The sequence below is a fragment of the Acanthochromis polyacanthus genome, chromosome 11 (genome assembly GCF_021347895.1).
Source record: "Acanthochromis polyacanthus isolate Apoly-LR-REF ecotype Palm Island chromosome 11, KAUST_Apoly_ChrSc, whole genome shotgun sequence".
In the NCBI taxonomy this organism is placed as follows: Eukaryota; Metazoa; Chordata; class Actinopteri; family Pomacentridae; genus Acanthochromis; species Acanthochromis polyacanthus.
The window spans coordinates 19,526,715-19,546,533 of record NC_067123.1 but is presented as its reverse complement, the minus strand read 5'-3'; the positions used below and the strand labels follow the sequence as shown (position 1 = coordinate 19,546,533).

Sequence of the window (19,819 nt, the reverse complement as noted above, 5' to 3'; positions counted from 1 at the left end):
TGGAGCTGTTTGCTCATGAGGAGTGGGCCAAAATACCTGTTGACAGCTGCAGAACGCTCATTGACAAATACAGAAATCGTTTAATTGCAGTGATTGCCTCAAAAGGTTGTGCAACAAAATATTAAGTTATGGGTACCATCATTTTTGTCCAGCCCTATTTCATTAGTTTGTTTTTTTAAATAATTATGTTAATCAACAATTCAAAAGTGATGGCTGATTTTGATTATTTAATTTTCAATAAATTTTTATTTATTGTTACTTTTGTGAGTTTCAAGTGATTTCAATGAGAATTGTGGGTTTTTCCTTCTTTAACTGAGGGGTACCAACAATTTTGTCCACGTGTGTACATAGCTACTGTTCTGGATTGAAGATTTCACTTATGAGCATCCAGCCAAATTTTGGTGCTTTCTGTAAATTTAGTAATTAAACAAAGTGAAATATTGTGGCTTTAATGATCCCATTCTTAAACCTCACACTGATCCATGTATAATATCTGAAACTAGTGAAACTATTTATACATTTTTATTCAGTTTTATTCAGTTATTTAAATCTCACAGGGCTTATTGCATTGAATTTTCCAGTTTCTTCTCTTTTTAAATTAATGATTAGTTTGTCAGTTTCCGCTGATCTTTGTCATAGACAGATTATTTTGGCATCTGTAAATGTGTATTTGAACTGCTGCATCAAATGGATCAATTAAACCAACATTTGGAACATGAGTAATTTTACACGACAGTGAAACAAATATTGCAGCAAAATCCACTTTGAACATTTTCATTATTGATCTACTACTTAATTTTAGATGATTTCCCCAGACTCCTATTACAAATAAAATGCCACATGAAGTAAACAAGCAAGTAGTTTTGATTACCAAGATGGAGATGTTTGTTGTTCTGATTGTTGTTGTGCTGTTCTATTCATAAAATAGACATTCATGAAATTAGATATTTGCAGTCAATTGCAGATGCAAATAACAGGTGAGATTACTGACGTGAAGTGACAGTGTGGTTGCTTGGGAACATAAATGCCAGAGGATACTGGCACATGGATTAGGGACAATATTTCATAAGGGCCCTGTCACACTCTAGCGTATATGGCCAGCGTCTGAGGAACATCGAATATTTTGAAAAATTGTTTATACGCACAACTTTTCAGCGTATGGGGTCGATTTTCGGTTAATGACCGTTAGAGTAACGTGAGCCTAGCGTACCGTCAGCGTATAAGTAGCGTATGAGCAGTGTATGAGTAGCGTACGCATAGCGTATGCCAGCGTATGTCAGCGTATGTGATGTGATGTGTATTTGAGTTGGACGTATACCGACGTATGAGTAACGTATATCAGCGTACCTCCGACGTATCAGAAACGTATGTGGAACGTCAGCCTAACGTATGAGGAGCGTACACAGCTGGTGATGTTGGGACCAACCCTGTCCAGCAGTTCATCATACATTTCTGGAGGCATGCGTAGGAAGTTCCTGAAGGCTCTCTGATCTTCATTTCTCAATTCAACCATAAGCTGGTCATAAAGGCCAAATTAACGCCGCCTTCCAATCCAAGGTTTCACCCAGATTGCACGTCTCATTCTACGCCTTCTTCTTCTGTGTCTAGCATAGTCAACTGCCAACTGTAACAAATCTTGGTGATGTTGCAGCACAGCAACCTCCATCTCTGAACTGCTGGTACAAACTGATACAGATTTGGAAATGTGAGACTTTATATACCCCCCATACGCTGGAAATACGCATGTAATACGCATGGGATAAGTTGGCTGTACGCTCAGAACACGTTAGGCATAAGTTGAGTACGTTAGACTGTCGTTAGAACTACCATCATAATGTTAGCCATTCGTTAGACACACATTCATTATACGCTCCTCTAACGCTAGGTTTCCTGACCCACTCAATTTCAACCTATGAGAAGCGTACTCGACGTATGAGTAACGTACCTTCAGCGTACCTCTAGCGTGTTCAGCGTATGAGGAGTGTAAAATTCATACGTCGGCATACGCTGAAAATTTTTGTGCAAGTTCAAAAAATTTTCTTGGCCGTCAGCGTACATCAGCGTACACCGACGTACCCCGGCGTAGTAGAAATGTATTCCAGCGTACCCCTAGCGTGTTTCAGCGTATGTCAGCGTATTCCCAAAAAGCCCATACGTTCCTCAGACGCTGGCTCTATATGCTAGAGTGTGACAGGGCCTTAAGGTGTGTATTGAAACCTGACTATTTCCCTGCTCGTTGCATCCACAGACTTGACACTTTCTCCATTCAAGCTGCCATCCAAGATGCGTTACAAATTCACCTCCAGGGTTTTCATTTTCCTTGTGTGCATCACAGTAATTCCATTTTTTTTTAACTCTTTGTGGAATTTCTCTGTGTACGTCCTCAGCCATTGGGAGCTGAGCCTTTGTGCCTGTCACAAATGTTTGAAAGAGGGTGATCCATGCTTAACAGACCTTATCAAGGAGTCTCCTACACCTTTTTTGTCAAAGCAATATAGAACCCCAGAGGACGATTTCAACTGGTGGAAGGTAAATGTCAATGTACTTTAATGGCACAACACAATTGTTCTGTTTCTGTTTTAGATACACTGACTGGTCCTGCAGTAAAATCTCCATCTACTTTGGGTTTTTGTACATTTTTTTCATACCTTTTTTGAGAGGAATTTCACCTGAGTGCTTCATAATGAAAGCCACCCCGTGCTTTGCAGCGAGGTGGAGCAGCAGCTGTGACAAATGTTTGAGTTGTTTGAGATCATTTCAAAGAAGATTACCCTGAAAATACCAGATTCTATGCTGCAATCGTTTGTGTAGTTAGCTCATTTGAATCCATCTTTGGAAGAGTGAACTTCATCACTAAGTGAAATGAGAGAAAAAAAATGGACAGAAAACAAATGTCTAAAACAAGTCATACAAAAATGGTCTCTCTGGAAAGCTGCAGTGACCTCATACTAATGACCCTGATAAACACCTTTCACAAGCTGCTCTGTACATCTCCTCATTTTTATGTATCCCTACAGTGGAGGTGGAGTGTGCATGTCCCACAAAGCCACAGTAGACATTAATTAATGAGAGATATATGAGGTTGAAATGAACAGAACTCTCCTTTAAGGACTGTAAGTTCAAGAAACCACATCTCTGGTAGGTTGAGCTGCTGTGTGGTCAATCGTACAGTGACATCTTCCTTGTGTTGTGCTTGCCAGCGTTTACAGGGGTCAAAATGCAACTTCACTTTCTTCAGTGCAACAATGGACAAGCTGCTTCAGATATTCCCACCCGTTCCAGATGTTTTAGAACCCAGGCCTCACCGCTGCAGGACGTGTGCTGTGGTGGGAAATTCTGTAAATTTGAAGGGATCACATTATGGACCTCTGATAGATTTTCATGATATTGTAATAAGGTAAACAATCATTTAATTCAACATTCATTGAAGTCTCTCACTGTACAGTCTCATCCTTTCAAAAAAAAAAAAAAGAAAATACAAATATGGCAGCTGCATTTAAAATGTATTTTGTTTTGACACTGAGATAAATTCAGCAAAATGTACTCAAGTAGCTTCACGTTGACACTGTGACCTCTCAGAGTCGTCATTCCTCAGAATTTACCGTGAACTTCAACTATATAATTGTGCTATAATGGTGTGATATTAAATATGTATACATCTGTGCCGTTTAGAATGAACCGTGGTCGTACTACTGGCTATGAAGCAGATGTTGGGACCAAAACAACCCATCATGTCTTCTACCCAGAGAGCGCTACTTCGCTGGCAAACACCACTTATCTTTTGTTTTTTCCATTCAAGATAAGCGACTTTCAGTGGCTCCTCAACAAACTTGATCCAGAGTAGGTCAGACTGTTCTACTTTCTGTATCCACTGTTGGTCTGTTGACTGTGAAAAAAAAACAAGTAAAAATCAGTATTGGGTCCATATTTGGAACTAAAACTTAGGCAAATATAACCCTATTGGACTGACTTGAAGTACTGGTGCAAACAGCTGAACAACATCTATAAGGAGCTTTAGCTGACTGTGTGAAAAGTACAATAGTGTGTGTTCAGTTCGCTTATCAATAGCTTCTCCAAAGAAACTTAGTTGGATTTTCTCATGATTTCTTACTGTTTCATTCACACACTCAACCTTGTTCTGACACACAACATCTTCAAAGCCCCCTTTTGATTTTACTGCTATTTACAATAGATAAGAAGACAACTACTTTATCAAAGCTCCAACACATGCAGTGTCATTGTGAGCGACTGTCATATGTCATAAGTCACATGCTGCAGAGATGCATGTGTTTTTATCTGCGGTTATTGGTTACATCTACCTGTTCAGCGTTGCTTATTTGTTGTTTCTCACTGTTCATTTATTCCTTCTGTCCTCTTACCCCAGCCAGACGAGAAAGGTGGCCATCCATTCCTTAATGCACTTAGTCACCAAGCGCTTACTGAGGGTGTAATTGTTGGGTTTCTCTCTCTCATACTGTTAGGTCTTTACCTATGTAAAGTTCCCTGAATTTAGTTATGTCTTGATTTAGTGCTGCTGAAATAAAATGAAATTGAATTAAAGAATGAATTTTACCTCTAGCAGGGAAGGCAGTGCTGTGAACTCAAAGAGGATAGCTAACAAGGATCTGGTAAGTATTTTAAATTGCTTTGCATGAATCTGATGTTTCATAGACACCTGGGTGATACAATGTATTCTCTGCAGAAAGGAATGGTTCTAAATGTCAGATTAAAGGCTACAGTTTGTCTGGTTCCTATCAGGTGATGATCCTCAATCCAGCTTTCATGAGGTATGTTCATGACGCTTGGCTGGGACAGAGGGGCTACTATCCATCCACGGGCTTTCTGACTTTTGCACTCAGCTTGCTGATTTGTGATGAGGTAAGCGGTGTAAGTGGTGTATCTGATATTAATATATGTACTGAGATCTATCTGTCTATACTCTGATCAACCAGCATTGAAACCACTGTCAGAAGAAGTTAATAACACTGATCATCTCTTTACAATGCAATGTTCTGCTGGGAAACCTTTGGTACTGGCATTCTACTTTATAGCACCCACCTAAACATTAGATCAATCACAGCCCTTCTATGTTGATGGTCAACAGAAGAGTGTTTCCCTAGCAGGTCAATGAACCTCATCATGTCACAAAATCTTCCTCAGAATTGCATGAGGAACATGACAAAGAGCCCAAGGCGTTCGTTTAGTCTCCCAACTCCGTAGATCTTGATCTGATGGAGCATCTGTGCACCAGAACAAGCCCAACTCATGTAGACTTTACATTCTTTCACTGTGTAGGGCAGAGTAGTTGTGTACGTTTGAGCAGCATCACAGGTGAGCTGGTGTGCTAGACATTTCATCGATGATCAGCAAGATATTTTAATGTTGTGGTTGATCTCTGTCTGTCCGTCCATCTGTCCGTCCCATGCTCTAATTATTTATTCATTTATTCATTATATACTTTCTGTTTTTCCAGGTCAACGTTTTTGGGTTTGGAGCAGACAGTGATGGAAACTGGAACCACTACTATGAACAACACAAATACAAAGACCTACAAACTGGAGCCCATCCTGGAACATTTGAATATCAAACTATTGAGAAATTACATAAAAGACAAATGATCGAATTTTTTAAAGGATGGCAATGGTTTTTTTTCTTTTTCTTTGAATAGCATACACATGAGCAGCACAAAATGAGCAGCTTTGGTCTTTTCACATCTACACATGGAGGGTTTTATTTTTAAGTTGTATAGTATGAAGTCCCGTATGATGCTTAGTGTAAAATATACAGTTGACTAAAACAGCTGTACTAAGCCAGCAGCTATGGATGTTTTTGTGTGTGTTGGTTCAGTATCTATTCCATTCTGGTCTAAAATGTTCATTTTTCTGATTCACTTGGTTATTTGACTTCAAAAATAGCAATTTAAATAATAATAATAGTAAGCATGAGGGGATTTGGACTGTGACATGTGACCTTGTTAAACATATCATTGGTCGTAAGGTGGGGGTTTTTTTGTCTGTTTTATAAGCAATAATTATGATCACAAAAATCACCAAATCAATAAATTTGGAACTATTGCTCTTTTTCTGTTTGTTGACTTGTTGTTCTTCTGCTAATTTCTTCTTCAGCTCAGTTTATTTACCTTAATTTAACCAGGAGGTCCCATTGAGATGAGAGATCTCTTTTACAAGGGAGACCTGGCCAAGCTAGCAGCCATACAAAATTTAAAAGTTATATAAAGTAGATACATGATTCACAAATAAACAATAAACAGATTGTCAGCTATTCAAGGACAGTCATCTCACAAGAAAAACAAAGACATTCTTCCTTCACTGTATTCTTTATGGTATTCTTAGCTCATTAATGGATATGAATGTTTCCAGTTTAAGAGATTATTCCATGACCATCGTGCATATTGGGAGAACGCTGTTTTGCCAACGTCTGTTAGAGTCCAGGGAACTTTTTAAAGCAACCATTTGGAGGTGCGCAGATGGTAACTACTCAAATTGAAAGTGAAAAGGGTGCTGAGATAATCTGGGAATTTGTCCAGCAGAGCTTATCAGCTATGAGAACTCAAAACAGGAGGGCGCACTGATCCACTTCCTTTTTCCCCACACTTTGAGGCCAAAATAACTGTATAAACTGAAAAATTAATTTGGCACTTTTTTCATTTTGATGAATCAAACTCATTTTATAATGTTTACATAGAACAGAGTCTGTGAACTCAATCAGGCAAGTAATACATCCATTAAATATTGATGATCCTCCTCCGCCTGATATGTCAACCTTAGTGTCTGAGCTACGCTAATAACTACTCCTGCTGCCAAGATGAAACTGAGTGTGGAAGAAATGTGTAGAAGAATTCTTCCCGTGCTTGTGTGGGAGTTCTATAGTGTCTTTCCACATGCAGATTAACTGGTGACTGTAATTTGTCTGTTCAGTGGCTGAACTGCTCCTATGTTAGGTTAGGTGTTCTGCATAACCCATTAAAACTACACCGTCAAAAGTAAAATGGCTCCCTCTTACATTTACTAAAGTGTAAAACATGCTTTGCAATTCATCATTTCATGGTTCCAGGATCAATGTGATGAAATCAGGCAGGTTTTGCATGAAATTCAACAACTTGACATGTATAACATTCATTCGTGTTGAGATAAACTGAGTCAATCTTGCTTACATTCCAAAAAATAACTCTTTGAATTAATGATCAAAAATAGAAGGTAGCATTTTCACACAATTGTGTGGATTTCTTACAGCATTAAGCAGTTATTTTGGTCCAACTACTACATAGGTATATGGTGCCATCCGAAAGTATTCGCCCCTCTGCAGAAGTCTTCTATTTTTGCGTATTTGTCACAGTTAAATGTTTCAGATCTTAAAACAAATTTTGAGGTAAGACAAAGACAGCCCAAGAAAGCAGAAAATGTAGTTTATAGATGATGAGTTTATTTTTAGAGGAAAAAAATACTGTCCAGCTCCATCTTGCCCGATGTGCTGCTACCAGTTAACCAAATGACCAGATACTGTTGTGGAGAAGTTTAAAGCCGGATTTGGATACAAAAAGATTTCCCAAGCTTTAAACATCTCAAGGAGCACTGTGCAAGCAATCATATTGAAATGGAAGGAGTATCAGACCACTGCAAATCTACCAAGACCCGGCCGTCCCTCTAAACTTTCACCTGGAACAAGGAGAAGACTGATCAGAGATGCAGCCAAGAGGCCCATGATCACTCTGGATGAACTGCAGAGATCTACAGCTGAGGTGGGAGAGTCTGTCCATAGGACAACAATCAGTCGTACACTGCACAAATCTGGCCTTTATGGAAGAGTGGCAAGAAGAAAGCCATTTCTCAAAGATATCCATAAAAAGTCTCGTTTAAAGTTTGCCACAAGCCACCTGGGAGACACACCAAACATGTGGAAGAAGGTGCTCTGGTCAGATGAAACCAAAATTGAACTTTTTGGCCACAATGCAAAACCATATGTTTGGCGTAAAAGCAACACAGTTCATCACCCTGAACACACCATCCCCACTGACAAACATGGTGGTGGCAGCCTCATGGTTTGGGCCTGCTTTTCTTCAGCAGGGACAGGGAAGATGGTTAAAATTGATGAGAAGATGAATGGAGCCAAATACAGGACCATTCTGGAAGAAAACCTGTTGGAGTCTGCAAAAGACCTGAGACTGGGACGGAGATTTATCTTCCAACAGGAAAATGATCCAAAACATAAAGCCAAATCTACAATGGAATGGTTCACAAATAAACGTATCCAGGTGTTAGAATGGCCAAGTCAAAGTCCAGACCTGAATCCAATCGAGAATCTGTGGGCAGAGCTGAAGCCTGCTGTTCACAAACGCTCTCCATCCAACCTCACTGAGCTTGAGCTGTTTTGCAAGGAAGAATGGGCAAGAATTTCAGTCTCTCGATGTGCAAAACTGATAGAGACATACCCCAAGCAACTTGCAGCTGTAATTGCAGCAAAAGGTGGCGCTACAAAGTATTAATGCAAGGGGGCCGAATAATATTGCACGCCCCACTTTTCAGGTTTTTATTTGTTAAAAAAATTTAAAATATCCAATAAATTTCGTTCCACTTCACGATTGTGTGTCCCACTTGTTGTTGATTCTTGACAAAAATTACAATTTTATATCTTTATGTTTGAAGCCTGAAATGTGGCAAAAGGTTGAAAAGTTCAAGGGGGCCGAATACTTTCACAAGGTACTGTATACATATATATATATATATATATATATATATATATATATATATATATATAGTGCATGTAGATCAGCTTTATTTACCCACTTTTTTAACATTGTGCTTGATTACATTATAACATGACTGAACGTAATGAAGCTGCAGTGTGTAGAAAATGTTTTATTTTTTCACTGTTTTCTGATTTGTTCAGGTATAGAATGAATGTGTGTGAACACAAAATGAGCTCTTCTCTGATTTGTAGATTGTTGTTTAAATTTGATAAAAGGCAGTATGTGAAAGCACTGAATAAAAGTTGGTTTACATTGAAACTTGAGAAATGGCTAGAGTAAGCAGAGTGTTTTACATTTGACCGTTTTTTCATTGTAGGTGCTTCCAAAGCTCCCACGGTGTTTGTAGGTTTTAAGAGGACCAGGGAGGACAATGCTCATTTGAAATAAAGCTGGAGGCTGCGAACAAGAATGAAAGTGACTTTCTTTCTGAGGGTAAGGCCAGCAAAAATCATGACATGTGTAAAGGAGCGGTGTATATGATGTAGTGGCATCTAGTGGTGACAAGTTAGAATGCAATAGAACAGCAGAGAGCCCTCCTGGGGCTGTGAAGGCTTCTGAGTTCACGTTTCACTGCTATAGTCAGTAGGCATTAGTAGAAACTACCAAAATGCATCCCCAATGTTAACCTGCCTGTGTGTGTGTGTGTGTGTGTGTGTGTGTGTGTGTGTGTGTGTGTGTGTGTGTGTGTGTGTGTGTGTGTGTGTGTGTGTGTTGACTAGTGGTGGAAAAACACCAATTTGCTCCCAAAAAAGTGTTACTGTTTTCAACATGTCATGTGTTTGTTGGCTGTGTTTTGCTGCATTTATTCTGGTGTTCATGGTTGCACTTCTAACCTTTTATCTCTTCCTACTGCCCATCCTGATGAGGACTCCATAACAGAAGACGGTGTATCTCAGTGGGGCCTTCCTGCTAAATAAGTCAAATCAAGCAACCAGAAATAAAAATAAAAAAAATACTGAAAAATTCACCTAAACCAAGCAGGTTAATGTTTATTATTGCATTAGCCATTCAAGACTTGAGCCATGTTATGAAAGCAGCTTGCTCTCGTTAATTCGAAGCGTGCAGGATAACTTGCATGATTGTGACTATAGCAAACAACAAACAAATGATTGGAAAAGGAATTAAAGCATTTATTTTGTGTACAGACTCTGCAGAGAACTTACCGGGTTTCTCAGTTTCTGTTTTAATAAATCAACAAGGCCTCCACAAAACATGGGGAACTTAAGAAAAATATTTTGAAGGAAACTATTTTAGAACAGTGATCCTGTCTAGTTGGTGTACAGGACATGTACATATAAAATACAAAAATCACTTAACACCCATTGTCTTATAAAGCTGGCAGATGATATAACATAGTTTTTAACAGTGAAAACGGCATTTAAAGTGACAATTTTATAGTGTACCAGTAATTCAGGGACACGAGTCATGTTTCCATAATATATTTTGACATACATTTCAAATTAGAGAAAGTTAATGGAACTGGCACAATCCAAAATACATTCCCCACTTTCACTAAAAAGAAATTATGTTCCCTTGAGGTGTTTTTTGTTTGTTTGTTTGTTGTTGTTTTTTTTTTGCCTTTTTCTAAATCGGTTAATAAACGTGGATGAAAACCTATTTTTCAAATAAGTTCTGACATAAAGAACATGTAGCTCAAATGATCATTTAAGTTTGTCTCCAGACACCAGGAAACATGTCCGATACCAGCCAACATGAAAGAATACCATTGATTCCAGGTTCTTTTACTCTATATCTATCGTTTATGTGTACCAGAGCCTCTACTGCCACCTACTGATGACACCATGCAGCTGAGCTGATTTGCACCACAGCAGATAATGGAAATGTGTCCAATTTTCTCTCCCTTTTAAAAAAATAAATGCAACAAAGTTTGCTTTTTGTTTGACAGTTAGATGGACACATGGCAACTGTGAGTCATAAACAGTTTACATTCAAAAGTACAATTCTTGTGGCTCTACAGAAACCTGAAATTTAAAGTTAGCCTATTTTATATAAAACACATCAATAATAGTTTTAGTTACATCTTTTTGCATTAAGCACAAATGTGTACAAAACACAGGAGAAATTTGGAATTACATGTTGTCAAAGAGGTTCACGTCCCAGCCTGGACCTGGGATCGTTCTGTGTGTGGTTAAAATGTTCTCCCTGTGCTGTGTGGGTTTTCTCCAGGTTCTCCAGCTTCCTTTCACAGTCCAGAAACACACTGAAGTTCACTGATACTTCAAAGGTGTGAATGTGTGTTTGTGGATGGAGAGATGCTGTCAAAGACACCTATGATGAACTCGAGACCACAGTGAGGAGAAGGAAGACTTTGGCCTCTTTCTCCACCTGGTGGAAAGACTGCAGAAGAGAAAATACAAGAGAAGATGGAAGCACTGAAGACTGTAAGTTCTAGAAAATTACAAGAGAGTTAGGTTATGCTTTATTTAAGAGCAAGCTCTCTTTTTATTAATGATACATTTAGTTTTAGGTGAAGTGTTTCTTCCATTTGTATTTTTTATACAACATTTTCTTTCATATTTTAATTATTCTAGTAATGTACAAAGTTAAATATTCAAATATATAAATATTCAAATGTTGATTGACAAATCTTGTTCAAGAATGATTTTCTAGTCTTTTAGTTGTGAAGTACAGCAAATAATTTATTTATTATTTACTTTGATCATAGCAATAAGTAATGATGGATAACTGGTAAAAAATAAATAAAAAATTCAACCATAAGGATAACATAGTTACTAATGAGAGACCAATCATTAAAAATTGAGGGGTTTCTAGGATCAGCTAAGGGCTCTTTCAAGCCAAATTTGTTTAACCTGAACTTTTAACCTTTTAATTTGATCTTAATGTCAGAACCCTCTCTTCTCCCAGTTTCCTATCTGGCATCCTAATACCTTTCCCCAGCTTCTCTCTCTCTCTCTCTCTCTCTCTCTCTCTCTCTCTCCTGTAGGGAGCCGAGCAGAGCACAAGTCCAGCTGCAGGCAATCAAGCAATCTCGCAGGAGTCGCGGCAGCTGAAGCTCTTTCCATTAATTATCTGCCTCCGTACAAAAAGACTGGTTCACTCTCCCATTCCTCGACAGATTGTTAAACTCGACAATGCGTCAGTTGCTTTCTAGCCGCACAGTTTGCTTAACGCTCTGTGTAAACTCTGTCTAACGTGTTTCTGTCTTCTGCCCGATCCAGAACTGGCTGTCCGGACTCCTGCCTGTTACCTGTACCGATTCTTCTAAAGACGCAGTGATATCCCGAGAATCCCCTCCTGATTCCTGTACTCCTGGAGCCTCCCTGGAAAGCCTCAGTCTCCGTTCAGTTGGTTTGCCATTTTCCTTCTGGTTGGATCATGTACGTCTGGCCGTTCAGAACCGCCAGCACCAAGTCTCTTGGATCGCCGCCTGAATCAAACTCCGTTCCCGCCAGGGATCCAATTACACCAGCCGCCACACTCGTCCCCCTCCACCGGACCAGAGACGGCTGCCGATCCTCGGAACCGAACTCATATCCAGGTTCACTCCCCTCTCACCTCAGATTCCAGCTGCCTCTAAATTCACACTGTATACAATAAATTCTTTAATTACTTCCATATCGGTCCTGGTGGTGTGTTCCTCTGCACGAGTCCAGCCTAATTTTGTGACACTTAATCAAAATTCCATTTGTGTCCACTGGACCAGACAGCCGAACTTTTGTCTACACAAAGATCTGGTCTCGCTCCAGATCAAACTCAACCCTGCTTTAGTTCATTTGTAGTGTGAGGGCTTTCTTTTTTTTTTTTTTTTTTTTTTTTTTCTTTCTTCCATCTAGACCTCAAAAGAAAAAAAGAGCCATGATGGACAAGGTACGTTTTATCCGTTTGTTTCCTGGCTATAAAAGACACAAGCAGAAACAAAAAATCAAGCCGTTTTTTCGTTTTGAGCAAAAAACAGGAAACGGTTCGTTTTTTCGTTTTGACCCCCCAAAATGAAAATACGACTCCATATTCCGTTTCATTGGTGGGCGGGGCTTCGGAGCCTGCCGGTGCACAATAAAGCTCCTGCCCATCACAATAAAGCTCTTGCGCTGGCGTTCATAGACAGACTGACTTTCATTGTATTGCCTGCCCCCACTGCACTTCCCCTAACTCTAAATCAAAGCAAGTACACAGTAATGACAGTCATAACCAGTGGTGTAGTCTAGTTTTTCTAGTGGGAATACTCCAACCTCATAAACCAAAGCCAGGTCAGGTTCTTATATATGCACGCGCACACACACACACGTTTGTACTTCTATCTTAGTGAGGACATCCAAAGACGTAATGCATTTCCAAGAGCCTTACCCTAACCTTAACCATCACAACTGAAACAAGTCTTCACCCTCAAACATGGCTGTTTCAAAGTGAGGACCGGCCAAAATGTCCTCACTTTGTAAAAATGTCCTCACTTTGATAGTTAAATGCAGAAAATGGTTCTCACAATGTAGCAAGTACAAGAAAACACACACACGAACAGCAGCAGCAGCTCCTTTATTTCAAACTACCAATTAGATACTTATAGACATTATAGCGTCAGCAGCTCTCCCTCCTGCCATCAGGTAGAGCTGATGTTTCCTCTTCATCAGGTAGACCTGATGTTTCCTCTCCATCAGGCTCCCTTTCCTAAACATTAACCTTATCTCCAGCTGTAGTGTTCCCTAAAGTGGCAGTATTCACAGGACAAGCAACAGGCTTATTAAAACACTGAAATAGTTTCATTTAGCTTTGCTTTCTTTTTCTTATTTTTTCTCCACTGACTGATGTTGGGTCATTAGAAGTTCTAGACTCATGTCCCTCTTCTTCTAAGCCAGGGGTATTCAGCTAAAATTCAGAGAGGTCCAGTCAGCAAAGGTCCAGAACATCATAATGTCTAACTTGAGTTACTGTGATATATGCTGATGTAACCTGGTAGTTTTATTAGAGTCTGCCTGTAATCAAAAACTGACCGTCAAATAAATTCAGTACGGTTCAAAAACATTTTGACATTTATTAATAAACAACTTATATGTAACTGTATATCTTAAAATAAAGTGCAGAACTTAAAAAAGCATGACTGAACAACCTGAATCAACTTCTATACATCTTTAACAATAATTAAATCTCATAAATGTAAACATTTGAACACTTTTACATTTTTGTCTGTCTCATATCACTCCCCTAATATCTCTGCTGCTTAATGGGAGAACTGAGCTGCTGCTTGTTTGAGCCGTTCTCAAAACATATTTTGATTATGTTCATAGTTGAGAAAGCTGCCTTACAGCTGTTTGCTGAGCCAAACATGGTCAGCATGTGACCACAGTCTGTCCTCTAGAGATGTATAAGGCACAAAAGATACGGTCCGAATTTCCATATAACCACTTAAAAATGCGCAAACACATGTATTAGTATGTTTTTTTGACATAACGTTCACTTTTCTCTGTGTCAGGAAGCGGTCAAGCTGTATGGGACGGGGGAAGGTGTCTGGCTGAGAACAGGGCTCACTAAAGGCCGACCGCGGTCCGGATCCGGACCCAGACGCCGTCTATACGGGTGTAAATTTGACAGGTCGCTTCTATTTTACCGGTGCAGCTTTCCCGTGTTTATCATTGGTCTATCGGCTCAGAAACGCACAGACCAATTATGTACGAGTTCAGGCATCCCACGTCACGCTACTCAGCCAATGACGTCGCTGAATCGCATCGCAGCTCTGCCTCCAGAAAGCAGCTGAGAGATGAGGGACAGAGAGGACAGTAATGATGGGAGTTCAGCTCTTTTCAGAGAGCTTTTGGCACTGCTTCCAAAGAAAAGCCGGTTCTTTCGGCTCCCAAATGGCTCCCGATTTATTATTCTTTGTAGCCTCATGTTTTTGCCTAACCAGGCAAATATGAATCATTTGTGTTTTGACAAACTCTTTTTCATTCAGTGTTTTTATGAGAAGCCTTATAATTGACTCATTTTGTACATTTGCTCTGTTACAAAAACAGGTATTCTTGCTTTTGTTTATTATTTCAACCAAACTTTTTTGCACAAAAAACAAATGAACAAAACTCTGCACATGAACCCACAGAACCAGAACAGAAACAGAACCAGACTCAGTATTCAAACAGTATAAATGTCCTCAGAGCAGGCTGACATTCAGAAAAATCAGATGGCTGAGCTTGGATGGGCTGATACCATTTCTTCTTTCAGTGAATATCTGCCGCGTTTTTGAGAAGATTCTCTCAGATGGAAGAAGTTGTCTCTCCTCCATCACCTTCACCAGGTGGGGCAGACTGAGGCCTTGTCCTGCTCCAGCTCAGTGGGTCGTCTGCTGGTTGGATGAGGGGTTCCTCTAGATATGATCCTCCATTACCACATCAGCTGTAGGATTTCTCCTGAATCATCTCCTGTAGCTCTTCCATCAAAGAGCCTCCACACAGCAGAAGTTTGAGGTTCCTCCTCCACTTGGTCCTCTAATGGTGGAGGTGTCAGGCTACTGCTCTTATTCTCTGAAGTGTCTCATCAACAGCTCTGTTGTCACTGAAGGCAAGCTTCTTTAATCTAGGATCCAGTAACATGTTTTCTGCGAGGACAGTGTTAAACTCCATACTCCATTAAATACGTTAGGAGTCGGCTCTTCAGATTCACTACAAAGCATCGGCTCTGAGAGTCGTATCTTTTGTGCCTTATACATCTCTAGAGGACAGACTGTGGTCACATGCTGACCATGCTGTAAGGCAGCTTTCTCAACTATGAACATAATCAAAATATGTTTTGAGAACAGCTCAAACAAGCAGCAGCTCAGTTCTCCCATTAAGCAGCAGAGATATTAGGGGAGTGATATGAGACAGACAAAAATGTAAAAGTGTTCAAATGTTTACATTTATGAGATTTAATTATTGTAAAAGATGTATAGAAGTTGATTCAGGTTGTTCAGTCATGCTTTTTTAAGTTCTGCACTTTATTTTAAGATATACAGTTACATATAAGTTATTTATTAATAAATGTCAAAATGTTTTTGAACCGTACTGAATTTATCTGACGGTCAGTTTTTGATGACAGGCAGACTCTAATAAAACTACCAGGTTACATCAGCATATCACTAGGAAGACTGCGAGGGGATCTACTGGTGTTTTATTACCTTTAAGGACTGAAGAGGGATCATTTAATCCTCCTGTCCTGCTCTGTCTGCCCCGGAATGTGCATTATGCTAATCATGTGGCAACTTCTTGCAGGGAGAACAGTGGAAGGTGTGAACGGTGTGTGTGGGCGGGGGGTGGGAGGAAATATGCTCCCCCTTCCCAGGGAGGATTCTCCTCCTGCCCTGGGATGTGGACTGATCATTACGCTAATTATGTGGCAGCTTCTGGTTTTACTCAGCACACATCTTTCAGCAAGCCTCCTTAGCATAAGCCTGAACCCTACTCAGGTTCCATACCTTATAGTTGTTGATCTGTGCTTGTTTACTGGTGACAATGCACTGGACATAAATTCTAAATTTTTTGTATTGTACTGTTCTTTCAATTTATTCCGATGTTGTAAAACACCCTGTGTACTCGTACTGTGAAGGGTGCTATGCAAATAAAACTTTACTTACTTACTAACCAAGAGAAATTAGCCAAAAGGAAGAACTAGCTTTTACAGCAACTGAAACTTCATTGCTTCTGACTCTGCCCTTCTTCTTGAAAGCTTGAATGTTCCTGGGTTTTTCTGTAAATATTTTGCATTGCTTAGGATGGATAACCACATATTTATCTTTTTTGTTGAGTGCAAATAAGTAAGAGACACAAAAATAAGAGGATGAAAAATGCTTATTCTAATAGTTTATTTATATTTTTGAATCAACATTGTAGAAAGCACAAACAATATTTACACAATTTACACATTTACCGTGTGTGTGTCATCACACAACTTTTTCAAAACTGGTCTGCGCAGACCTGGCACTCCCATGGCACTTCTCTTTTGCATTTGCCACACGTTAACTTGTAGCAATGCACACATCGAACAGTAGCAGGGTTCTTTTTGCACCGGTGATGGACTTGGCACTTCTGCCTTTTGCCCGGTTCCACTGGTGTGGCGGCCTGTTTGCGAAGATGGTTTTCCTTTCCAATCTTCTTTGATGTCACATAAGACTCAGCCAACTCACAGGCAAGCCGCATCAGAAAATCTGGCCGCCTTTCCGTCCTTCCTGTGCAGGCTTGATATAGCACATGGGCATTCAGGGCTGCCATGTCAACCATATTATAAAACACACTGACAGGCCATCTTCTTGTTCCTGCCCGTACGCTGTACTGCCGCACCATCTGATCCATGGCGTCCACACCGCATTTAGTGGAGTTGTACTGGGTGATGGTGCTTGGCTTTCTTTTGCGGCTGTCTTCAGTCTGAATCACACTGTGCATGCTGCTCATAACGTAGACTGTCTTCTTCCGGCGGCTGCGTACACTGTCAGTGTTGCATCAGTTGTTGAAAACACCTGAGTGCTGAACTCACTTTGCTTTATCTCTCGAGCTGAAGGGGGAATTTCTCTGCGAATTTTATTGAGTGTCCCAAGAATGGTAGTTTTCCGGCTGCGTAATTTTCTTGCAAGTGAAATGATGTGAAAAAATTGTCCGTCGTGACAGTTCTGCCCTGATCAAGAAATGGTCCCATCAACTTCATTACCACACTCTCAGACAGTCTCTCCTCTTGGGACGGCCAGGTTCTTTGCCAACATATGGAAAGACATTGCAAATATACTTGATTTCAAGTCACACGCACCCAAAACTTTGATACCAAATTTATCCGGTTTTGTAGCAATATATTGCAGAAAAGGGCAACGTGTCTTTGATGGATAAAAGTTGTTCATCGATTGTGCTGTGCCGACCAGGTCTGTTAGAATGTGACACAAGTTCTGTCGAAATGATTCCCATACATTCGGAAATAGCTGCAAACTTGTCTGTCTGCACTCGCTCAGCCGGTGTGTTCTTGCTATCAAACCGTAGGTGCTGCATTATGTCTTTGAAGCGGTCGCTACTCATGTTTCCATTAATCCGTTTGTTTCCATACATCTCTGACCAGTTGTCAGACAATGATGGAACCTTAGTCACCCCTCGCCAGATGACAACTGCAATGAAAGCCATTAGTTTCTGGAATAGCCATGAACCAATCCACAGTTCTCTGTTTCCCTTGCATGCTCAATTGTGCATGCTTGAATGGTACGAAGCATCTGGAGAGTGAAGAAAAACAGAGGAAGCTTTGAAGGCGAGTTTTGATCCTTATTCTGGCTTCAGTGTTGGCTCTCCTTCTTGCAGCGTAAGGTTCAATAGGAGCGAAATTTCAGATTTCGTCCAACCTCTTCCTTGCACCACACTGTGCCATCTTTTGCGGTCTCCGTTAGTGCGGTATCCAGCCGTTTTGCCTCTTCTGGGGAGGGGAGCGTCTTCCTCTGCAAATTGAACAAATTTATTATCGTTAGCAAAGACAAATGTACCAATGTAGAAAAGAGTCAAATTATATCACATCTTTTCATTGTTCTGTTGTCTCTTATTCTGAACTCTGTCAGTAATTGTGGCCCTTTGGTTCAGAAGTTCAACATTTTTCGGGCTCCTTCTGTGAAAACATTGATGACCTCTGATCTAAATGTGTCATTTTTATCTAGAAATTTGTAAAAAAATAAATAAATAAATAAATAAAATAAAATAAAAATCTTGAAGTTAAAAAATATTCCCCAAAAGAAACAAAATCTTTGAAATAAATGTGAAGTATTCTGAAACAGAAATTTGATGTTTGAGAAATCTTACCCGAAAACTGCTCCGAGTCAGAATCTGACTGAAGGTCTATGTCCTCTCCATCAGAGGTCAAAAGCGCTTGTTCAGTCAGAATCATTTGCAAAAGCCTGCTCAGTAGTGATCTTCTCTGCATCTTTTTTGGAGAGTCTTGGAGCAGATGACAACTGGCAGGTTGTCCACTGGATTCTTGTATGTCTAATAGCTAATGTAGCTAATACCACAAAGTGTTTTCAGACTTTTATGCCAATCCCCCCTGGGAAGGGGGAGCATATTTCCTCCCACCCCCGCCCACACACACCTTTCACACCTTCCACACATTCCACTGTTCTCCCATCCAGAAGCTGCCACATAATAGCGTAATATCAGTCCACATCCAGGGCAGGAGCAGAATCCCCCCTGGAGAAGGGGGAGCATATTTCCTTCCCCATCCCCCGCCCACACACACCGTTCACACCTTCCACTGTTCTCCCTGCAAAGGTTGCCACATGATTAGCATAAGCACATTCCGGGGCAGACATGAGCAGGACAGGAGGATTAAATGATCCCTCTTCAGTCCTTAAAGGAGTATCCTAAAAGCATAGTCTTGCGAGTGATATATCACAGTAACTCAAGTTAGACATTATGATGTTCTGGACCTTTGCTGACTGGACCTCTCTGAATTTTAGCTGAATACCCCTGGCTTAGAAGAAGAGGGACATGAGTCTAGAACTTCTAATGACCCAACATCAGTCAGTGGAGAAAAAATAAGAAAAAGAAAGCAAAGCTAAATGAAACTATTTCAGTGTTTTAATAAGCCTGTTGCTTGTCCTGTGAATACTGCCACTTTAGGGAACACGACAGCTGGAGATAAGGTTAAAGTTTAGGAAAGGGAGCCTGATGAAGAGGAAACATCAGGTCTACCTGATGAAGAGGAAACATCAGCTCTACCTGATGAAGAGGAAACATCAGGTCTACCTGATGAAGAGGAAACATCAGCTCTACCTGATGGCAGGAGGAGGAGCTGCTGACGCTATAATGTCTATAAGTATCTAATTGGTAGTTTGAAATAAAGGAGCTGCTGCTGCTGTGTGTGCGTGCGTGTGTGTGTGTGTGTGTGTGTGTGTGTGTGTGTGTGTGTGTGTGTGTGTGTGTGTGTGTGTGTGTGTGTGTGTGTGTGTGTGTGTGTGTGTGTGTCTTGTACTTGCTACATGGTGAGTACCATTTTCTGCATTTAAATATCAAGTGAGGACATTTTACAAAGTGAGGACATTTTGGCCGGTCCTCACTTTGAAACAACCATGTTTGAGGGTGAACACTTGCTTTT

The 19,819-nt window shown here is 40.2% G+C and overlaps 2 long non-coding RNA genes across 2 annotated transcripts; one reads left to right on the top strand and one right to left on the bottom strand.

Moving 5' to 3' along the window:
- Window positions 1-2,291: 2,291 nt before the first annotated feature.
- Window positions 2,292-4,876, top strand: LOC127536039 (uncharacterized). Its single transcript, XR_007945025.1, has 3 exons — window positions 2,292-3,397; window positions 3,673-4,628; window positions 4,759-4,876. It is a non-coding gene; the product is annotated as an uncharacterized LOC127536039 (long non-coding RNA).
- A 5,000-nt stretch (window positions 4,877-9,876) lies between these two features.
- Window positions 9,877-12,830, bottom strand: LOC127536036 (uncharacterized). The gene is made up of 2 exons (XR_007945022.1): window positions 11,997-12,830; window positions 9,877-11,125 (listed from the first exon to the last, which is right to left on the bottom strand). It is a non-coding gene; the product is annotated as an uncharacterized LOC127536036 (long non-coding RNA).
- Window positions 12,831-19,819: the final 6,989 nt, after the last annotated feature.